The sequence below is a fragment of the Alligator sinensis genome, unplaced genomic scaffold (assembly GCF_000455745.1).
Source record: "Alligator sinensis unplaced genomic scaffold, ASM45574v1 scaffold308_2, whole genome shotgun sequence".
NCBI classification, from domain to species: Eukaryota; Metazoa; Chordata; order Crocodylia; family Alligatoridae; genus Alligator; species Alligator sinensis.
This window is the reverse complement of record NW_005842082.1, coordinates 1,482,206-1,490,116: the sequence shown is the minus strand read 5'-3', so window position 1 is coordinate 1,490,116 and position 7,911 is coordinate 1,482,206. Positions and strand designations below refer to the sequence as shown.

Here is a 7,911-nt window from a genome sequence, read left to right as displayed (position 1 = left end):
TGCTGAGAGATTAAGAAAGTCCCTTGACATTACATAAACTCTAACGTTGGTCAAAAAGGTTCAATTCACATTCTGTCATACTACATCAGTCAGAAACAACTGTAGTTACCAGCACAGTGGGCCATAAACTGTTTAGGGACAACAATTACACACAAACCAGTATAAGTGACCAGAAACTATAACATACCATTTCTGTAACAGAAAAGAAATTCACTGCACATAAACCACTTTCAAAATGGCCAAAACCAGTTTAAGATAAACGTGGATGGATGTGTGGGGGCCGAGAGGGATCCGGGAAAGGGTCGACTGGGTTGTGGCCACAAACCCAGCACGTACAGATGGGTACTTTTGACCGCTGGAGTATAATTAGGCACAAACGCGTACTCGTTCAAACAAAGATGGCTTTACTTACACTGTCGAGATGTACAGCGTAGGAAGAAAGTTAACTTCAAACTTCAGTTTCAGTTTAACCGAGGAGCTTTGATAAGACGAGATATCTTTCTAACGGGTCTGAATACGAGCATGCAGGACACGGGGTACGTCGGGATGGTTGGCGACGGGGAGTCGTCAGCGGTTGATCAGTCCGCCACGTTCACTCCGAGATGGGCGCGGAGTTCTCCAACTTGGGCGGAAACTGCTCCAACCTTTTATACGGCTAGCGAGCCAATTGCTAGTCGCCACGTAGGAATAATTTAGAACTGGCCAATAGTAGTGCCGGAATTTGCATATGAGTGGCGGGAACCTTTCCATGCCGGGGTTCTCCACCGTGCCGAGAAATTCCCTCGTACAAAATCTCACCATGCCTTGTGCTAGAAAGTTCCACTGTGCCAAGGCACTCAACCACTAGGCTCTGACAGGATGTAGTATCAGACTTAACTGATTTAGGTTAAATCAGTTTATTGAATTTCTGCCCCAGATCCCTCCAGATTCAAGTTAACTCACAATGCCCCAGCATCCCAAGGTGCTTTGCACCTCCCTGCAAACCCCCACTCACAGGATGAGTAACTAGCTTTGGCCCAAGCTTTCTGCTCCAGCTGAGCAGGGAAGCATTCTCTAGTGTCCCCCGGCTTCTGGCCTGGGCCACTGCGGGTATGTGGCTGCATTTCTGGAATTAAAAGTGAATGCCTGTTTACTTGCTCATTGGTTCAATCTATGCAGTTTAGACTAACCTGTGAAGAGTGAAATTGATTCAGCCTCAGGCTTTTTGACTGTATGTACTTAGCCGGTATCCTGATCATATCTGCAGAAGCTCAGTGGGGTCAGCATACATAAATTCCCATGACTGTGGAACTATAGTATTTTTTTTAGTGTACTACAGTTGATTCACATCTGCTTTCATAATATACTCCTGTCTGCCAACTTCAGTTGTCTTAACGGGTCATCAGTCAACACAGTAACAGCAAAATCCATTCCTTAAATACCTTCTGATTTCTGAACAATGAAAATGTATTTATAATTTCTATAGGATTGGGGACCAGGTTGGTAATGAGCTAAGCTTTTCAGGTTTGATGAAATGGCTTGTTGATATTTTTTTAAGATCAGTACCATCAATGATAAGATTTGCTATGTTTGATAGTCTTTGCTCAGGAGACATCCAAAAATAAAAGAAAAGATCTCAGCAGATAAAAGGTGAGGCTCACATATCAGGAGGCACAAAACAAGGGGAAGGCTGGGCACACTCTACCTACATTCTGACTCAGGCTTTGACTTTTATTGGAATGTATTTAAAAGTCTATAAAAGGAAACAAAAAACATACAAATAATTAGCCTAGTCTTTAAAGGAGAACAATAGAGGGGGTTGAATGAGGCTAGAAAATAAAGTGGATAAGCAGTAAAAACAAAAGTACACACCTAGCTCTACAGTGTACTCAGGAAAATCATTGTGAGGGAGCTAGAGGAACAAAGACAAAGGAGCAATCTGCCCTGACCATTTACAGCAGACAATAGATATTTGAGCTACAGTTGGTTAGTAATTTAGGGTGAGAATATGAAAAGGACTTAGCATTGCCATAATGCTGTTCTTATTGAAGTGAGTGAGGTACTATTAGCTGCACTGGGAGCAGTCACAAGTTGATGAAAATCAAGCTTTGAAAATGCCATGATAAAGCTTCAAGGACCCCTCCTCTCCTTTGGGACCTGGTATTTCTCACACAACAAATTTAGGCTGGTACAATGCCACTGACTTTTGTCAGAGGTACTCCTAATTTATACAGGTGTCAATAGGATCAGGATCAAGTCCAAGAAAACTAACAATTTCATCCTTCAAAATATAATTTGATGTTTGTTTTCATGCTTTTAGATTTAAATAATTGATAATGACCCTTAAAAGCATTGATGGCTTTTGGGCCATGAGAATCCTAAAAACTAGAAAGCATAGCCTTAAGCCAACATTCTTTGATATATATCTCCTATCTTTGAAATACATACAACTGGGAATGAAGATCCTCTCAGAGCAAAGAAAACACCCATAGCTATATAGTAAATTGATTTAAAAGATGTTCTATAAAATGAATAAATTGACTTAGATTGTTATTCAAAATAGGCTCTAAGTGGTGGTATCTTTGTATTGATTTATTATATATCTGTAGAAAAGGTATATTAGTAAGGAGCCTCACCCTTACCATCTATTAAGATGTACTTCTGGTTCATTAATGTTGTTGGTTATATAATTTTCTTTTTCCTTGTCCTTTTATAAAACATTTTATAAGCCCTGTGGTTTATAACACTCCCACTGATTTCAATAGGATTAAAAGGAGGTTTTAAGATACAGTAATATCGGGTTCTTAGTTTTGATGTGAAGATTATTAGTTTCACTCTATCAAAGCTATTATTCTGTTCAAACATGACAAAATACATGTTGCATGATTGAAAACTAGAAGTCCCTACCAAGAACACATGTGTCTCGTGAAGAATATATAGGACAAAGGTCACAGCTGTTCAGCAAGTAACAGAAGACAAATGGCAAAAAAAATAAATAAAATGAAACAATCTCTTATTGTTCACATCTCAATCCCTTTCTCATTTATTTTATATAGTTATATTATATATTGTCTTACATAAGACTACATACATTTAAGTAGGCCTGAAAGTGCAATAAAAATAGATTATAATAGAAGTAAAGTTATTTCTAATAATTATTCATTCCAATCCAAATACACAGGAACCATTCACTGAAATAAGTGTTTGTGACAAAAAGAAAACACCAACAGTTACCATAAAATGTCCCCCATCTTGTTCCCACCACCATTTAAAGCAAAATTCCCTCTGGCTGCAATGGGAACAGAACAATGCATTTAAATTTAAAAAACTAAGAATTTTTAACTGTGCCAATTTCATCCAACAAATAAAACCCTATGAAAAGCCTTGGGAAGGCGAAAAGAGAGATCTTAAAACTATCTTCACAAAGTGGCTGAACAATAACACACCATCCATTTTGGGGGGTGACTCAGAACCTGAAGTCAAAGCAAAATGGTTAGGTGGGCTTTTTGTGCAGATCATGTTACTGGCATTATTACATCATTTGCCCCACAATTTGTAATGGTAACTGAACACGTAGCAAGCAGATATCAGTATTGATTTTGACACACGCAGCTCTGATTCCTCCAGAGAACATATTTTTCCATATGCGAATTCTGTAGCAGCGATGAGCAGAGCCATTCAAATTAGAGTTCTGTTCGGATGAGGAGACTGCTACCAGGCAGCTGGATTTACTGATGATAGACCTTACTCTCTGCATTAGTCCTTTACACTCCGGGTTTGTTAAACTTCTGAATATACTGCAAAGCCCAGTTTTTGCCTCAACCCTGCAATATGAGAGATGATAGAAGAAATTATCTATGGGTATTTATAATATTTTTCTGCTGTACTCAGTATCCTGAGAAATTTGCATCTGGTTTTTTTTTCTGTTCTTTTATGAGTAGCATAAAATCTGTATGTACTTTATACATTAAATTAAAAATTTTAATATTTGAAAGGATAGAATAAAAATTAACATGTTTTCATTAAACTAAATATGGAAAATATCAATATCTCTTGAGTTCTCCTGAATGTTTAATCTGTAAGCTAATGTTACTTAGATTCACGCAGGAGGAAAAAAGATCATCTTTGTTTAAAAATGTCATGGGAATAAGATTTCCATTTTATCATTACATATTTTACTTTAATTTTGTTTGTAGTAAATATTTCTGATACTTATAGAAACACAAATCATTTAAGAATAAATTATTATATTTATCACACTCATCAAAAATTCAATTTGTTATTAAGAGAGAGTAACAACCTCTCCAGCAGTGTATTACATCACAGATTAAATATTTATTTGGAAAAATGTAGAAGTAGTATGCACATACATTTCATTTCAAGAATAATGTATGAAAGTATAATTGAAGTTAATTTTTTACGAGACAGAACTAGGAATGCTTATTAAAACTGACTACTCAGGGGTGGGAAATTTGGTGTGTTGGGTGGAGTGATTGCTATTAATATGATGATCACCTTCCCCCTGCCAAATTCCCAGACTCCAATCCCCGCACTCCTGTTGCTGCCAGACCAAGCCCCATCCCTGCATCTGAATCAGGGCCAGGCCATAACCCCTTTCCCTGCTATGGGGCTGGTTTGGGAGTGGGCCATGTCCCCTTTCCCCATGAATCCAAGCTGCAATCCCGCCTCCACAGTGCCGGGTTGGGGCCAGGCCTTGCCCGCTTTCTCCCACGGGGCTAAGTCATGCCCTCTACCCCACTCCCCACTGTAGGGCCAAGCCATGCCCCTTTCCTCTATGGGGCTAAGCCATTCCCCCTTCCCCTCCAGTCCAGGTTGCAGGTGGGGAGATGGGAACAACAGTGGGAGGGGCAATGGTTAGGGGGTTGAGTTCCCACTCCTTATACCTGCTCCTAGGACACTGGGCTGGCTGAGGGAACCCACCTCCTTGCCCGATGCTGCTGCTGCCACTGTCACTGAGCCCCTCCCCCAGGCAGCCTGGTTGCCACAGGCAGGAATTGCTTTGAACCTTGCCCCATACCTGGAACAGTAGGAAAGCAACAAGAGCAGGCAGGGGAAGGGACATGCCTTTGAGTACGGAGGGGATTTTCACCTGTTTTGGGGACTTGGCGCAGTATGTCCACACTGTTAGGTTGCACAGGAGGATGCTGGCTGGGAGCAGGTGTGCAGCCACCCTGCAGCACAGGTGGTTTCTCCTGTACCTGCCTTTGCCAAATCATGGATCCACCCCTAATTGGGGTACATAAATGTACAATAATAGTGTAATTTAAAATAATGTAGGGCAAATGCATGTAAGAAGTGGAGCACTATGCACCAGAAAGGAGTGACCTTTTAAGGTACCACAGGAAGGAGGCACAGAACCCCAACCTGTGCCTAATTACCTACTTCCCAAGTGATTGGTCTGGGTTTGCCCTTGGACTTCGACTGGGATGCTAAGCATCATTTGAATGTAGCTCAGGGCCAGAGGCTTTGTAGACAGCATAAATACCAGTCTAATGCACGGGATCGGTAGCAAAATAACTTTGTAGGATCTCAGAAAGGTTTAAGGAAGAATCTCTCCGTATCAGCCACTGGGAAAGGTATGGCTGGACATATCTGTGATGAGTTGTAGGACCAAAAGATTAATCCAGAGAGAGAAACCTGGCTATTCATCTTCCCAAGATCAAAAAAGGATGAGTTGCAAAAACTTACTCCTAGGGCCTCTGCTCTCTAGTAGAACCAGGAGTGGGAAAACCAGGTTGAAAGTTCCTAGTCTTAACAAAATATGAATTTTCATTTCTACTTAGGAGAACTTTTCTAATCCTTGCATTCTCCTATGCCTGATGAAGGGTGCTTGTGCCCAAAAGCTTTTGCAAGTATCTAGTTGATCTAATAAAAGATATCACCACTGCCATGAGTTTTGATTCCTTTAGTAATGAATATTTTTAATAGGAAAACTTCAACAGGAGATAGGCTGGCCCCTTGGGATGACACACTTGGGTTGAACCCCCAAGACGTTGGGATGAGCTAAGGCTCTGCAGAGCATAGTAGTAGCAGTTATGCACATGCTGTCTAACAGAAACTTAGGTGTCTTTCAGATGGCAATAATTTTATGAATGCTAGTGGCCAGAAGCAAGGCACATATTCACTATGGACCCCATGGTGTCATGTAGATACACAAGCTGTACCTGAAAAAACTAGCTCAGATACTAGCATTAGCTAAGCTGCATTCCTGTTAAGTTTTGGGGAAAGGATAAAGGTAGAAGGCTAAATTACAAACCAACAAAAGTAATATCACAGAAAAAAAAATTATTTTGAGCTGCTTAATCCTCACAGTAGAACCATTAGCTTGCGTCATTACAGTAAATGTAATTTTTAATTTAAAAATAATTTTCTATAAACTTGTACAAACATAAATGCATGTGATAGATAAAACTATCTCTGAACCTTGTTAATAGGCATCATAATGATGCTCATGCTGATACATCACCTCCAGCCCTCACTGGAGAAGAATACTCCACCTTACAGTCCTCCATGCATTACAGCATCATTTATATGAACCTGAGAAGTACCAGACTGGGTCAGACTAAAAGTCCATTTAGCCCAGTTCTCACCGTGACAGGATTGGATGCTTCAGGGAGAGCATATGAACAGGGTACATCTAGAGCAGGGGTGTCAAACTCATCTGGCCCATGGGCCCAATGAATGGTGTGGGGCTGGCCCCACGGATACCCCACACACTCGCTTGCCAGATCCAGTGCATGTGGAGCCTGCTTCAGCCAGTCCAGGATTGCATTGCATGTGGCACCCATTCTGGCCAGATCAGGATGTAAGCTACATGAGATGCCTGCTCCAGCTGATCCACGAAAATGGGTCCCACATGCAGAGCGAGTCCTGGACTACCTGTAGCAGGTGCCACATGCAGTGTACTCCTGGACTGCACAAAGCAGGTGCTGGACCCAGCATATGGGAGACCCAAAGACCCCCACTACCTGCACGCTGGATCTAGCACCCACTCTCCTTGGTCTGGGACTGCACCCACACGTGGTGCCTGCTCCAGACCGGCTGGAGTGGGTGGCACATGAGGCTCACATCCCGGACCGGCCTGAACGGGCACTGAGGGTGCCGGCACTGGCATATGAGGGAAGTCCCACACTGGCCCTGCGCAGGTGCCTTGTGCATCATGTGTCCTGGGGCCTGCATGCAGTGCAGGTTGGGTGCGCACCATGTGGGTTAACTCGAGACCCAGGTCCAGGGGTTGGAAAATGCAACTCCCATGGGTCGTATTTTTGATACCCCCGTTCCACAGTGACCTGTTCCCTGTCATCCCATCCCTGACATCTACCATCCTTGGGTTACAGGTGCAGAAGCAAAGTGCACACCCCCGACTGCTCAGTGCCATCACTGTTTAACATGTTTCGCTGCACCTGGTCAACCCAGCCAGCCCTCGACCCCTGGCATCGCAGCTACGAACAGGCACAACTAGGCCTTCCTATGCCACTCCCTTTGCTTTCTTTTTTTTAACTAAGCTTCAAAACCAAATGGGCCAAGGCAACCAGAGAGCCGACCGCATTTTTTTCCGAGAAGGAAACACCTCAAGTGAGGCTTCAAGCCAGACGGAGACACCTCGATCTGCTGCGCGAGCCGGGTGGGGAGAAGCCGAGGCCCCCCTGGTTCCCGGGGGGGCGGAGGATCCACGCCGGCCTTCACAGGCAGGGCTGGGGGCCACATTGGCCAGCCGGGCTCTGGACTTCGGAGCGGGATTGTGCGGGCTGCGGGAAGGGATTTTCCACAGACAAGTCCGGGTGCCTGGAAACCCCAGGGCTTCAGCAGAGGGGCTGGGGGCTGCCTTCCCCGTCCCGGCCCGCGGCACCTCGCGGCCCGGGGGCCCAGGAGCGCAGGGGGCTGCCCCGGCCCCACACGCGGTAGGCAGAC

At 43.6% G+C, this 7,911-nt stretch overlaps 1 long non-coding RNA gene across 1 annotated transcript; it reads right to left on the bottom strand.

Moving 5' to 3' along the window:
* Positions 1-3,003: 3,003 nt before the first annotated feature.
* Positions 3,004-7,905, bottom strand: LOC112550330. Its single transcript, XR_003094116.1, has 3 exons — positions 7,571-7,905; positions 5,090-5,226; positions 3,004-3,803 (listed from the first exon to the last, which is right to left on the bottom strand). It is a non-coding gene; the product is annotated as an uncharacterized LOC112550330 (long non-coding RNA).
* Positions 7,906-7,911: the final 6 nt, after the last annotated feature.